The sequence below is a fragment of the Oryzias melastigma genome, unplaced genomic scaffold (assembly GCF_002922805.2).
Source record: "Oryzias melastigma strain HK-1 unplaced genomic scaffold, ASM292280v2 sc05031, whole genome shotgun sequence".
In the NCBI taxonomy this organism is placed as follows: domain Eukaryota; kingdom Metazoa; phylum Chordata; class Actinopteri; order Beloniformes; family Adrianichthyidae; genus Oryzias; species Oryzias melastigma.
Genome location: NW_023421598.1, coordinates 1 through 1,580, shown reverse-complemented (window position 1 = coordinate 1,580; position 1,580 = coordinate 1). Strand labels below are relative to the sequence as shown.

The 1,580-nt window shown below is 33.0% G+C and overlaps 1 long non-coding RNA gene across 1 annotated transcript; it reads left to right on the top strand.

Annotated features, from left to right (window-relative positions):
• The first annotated feature begins 10 nt into the window (after positions 1 to 10).
• On the top strand, positions 11 to 1,521 carry LOC118598581. The gene is made up of 5 exons (XR_004947626.1): positions 11 to 120; positions 462 to 548; positions 678 to 873; positions 1,176 to 1,311; positions 1,427 to 1,521. It is a non-coding gene; the product is annotated as an uncharacterized LOC118598581 (long non-coding RNA).
• Positions 1,522 to 1,580: the final 59 nt, after the last annotated feature.

The following is a 1,580-nucleotide window of genomic DNA, read 5'->3' as shown; positions in this document are numbered from 1 at the left end:
TACTTAAGCATTATTTCATTTCTTTGAATAATATCATCACAACTAAATGTATTCTCCTTCTTCTTTGGGTCGTCAGCACTTTACAGCCTCCTGTGCACTCACAAAAAACAGTTACTAAAGGTAAGAAATATTCATGTCAATATATATATATATATATATATATATATATATACATCTACTACTGCCAAACACATGTTGACACAATGTATATAAAACATGTTCAATCACAATTTCACAAAAAACATCCTCTAAAAAACACAATTTCATAAAATCTACACCTCCTTAGACTATATTACAAGCATTCTTAAAACCAACATTCACAATATATAATATTATGTACATAATAATATACAATATGCTATTGTTAATTTCATACCTGTACATTTTAAATTGTTTCCAAGTCTTTCTGTAAGTTACATATTCTAATGTTTGTATTTCTATTTCTTTACTATCATGTACAGCTTTCAATCCAACATGTGCAGAAGACGACTACAACCTCTCAGCAGTATCTGTATACCTGAGAGAAACTAATCTACACCAGTCGTCAGGTATCACTATAAATCACATTTTGAAATAAACTAGACTTTCAATCAATGACTAACCTAAAATAATATTTAACCACCCATGTCTTACACAGAATCCTAACTCACAACTATGCATGTATTATCTGTGTCTAGGACTACAACATGTCCTGAAAAAAATAATTGGCCACCACACCAAGACTGCAGACCATTCATCCATTACTCCCTGATGCCCGTACTTAACCATGCCAGGCAAAGGCTAATACTACTTTGGCTCTTTGTAGCTCCAACCAGGGCAGGCAGCCAGAATTTATGTGTTTTGGGAAGGAGTTCTTCAGCTAAAATGGACAAGGTAATAGAAATTTTATCTGTGTAATCTTTAGATGTCTTAACTTATGAACCTCATATAAATGCTGACATGATTACAAGTATATCTTCTTTGATAAAATGATATCTGAAAAAAAATATTTCACCCTCTATTTACATCACCTCAGTTTGAAACTTGACATAAATGCTTATATAATTGCAACAATGTCCTTTCACAAAATATTCCATTGCTAATTTCATCTCTGTACATTTCATCATGTGTCCAACTCTTTCTGTAAGTTACATATTCCTATGTTTGTATCTTTATTCTTCTTCAATCATGTACAGCTATCAATCCAGCATGCCCATCCTTGACCATACCAGGCAAAGGCAAATACTCCCTCAGCACTTTGCAGCTCCAACCAGTGCAGGCTGCAGGAGCTTCTGTGTTTGGGAGAGGAGTTCTTGAGTTAAAAAGATCAAGGTACTTTAATGTTCACATTTGTAATCTTTACAGTTCTTTATTCATTTACTCCAATAAAGACTGATATAATTACAAGAATATCTTATCTGATAAAATATCTTTCATGTTTTCACAGATTCTGCTTTTCTGCGCATGCTGACCAGAAGCAAACTGAACATCTACAACACATGTTCCTTCTCTGACTCTGTGCCAATCCTTCTCTGTTTTCAAGGTAAAAATGTGTATTTTTTGTAAAGTTACAAAACTCACTATAAAACTTAAGTCACAAA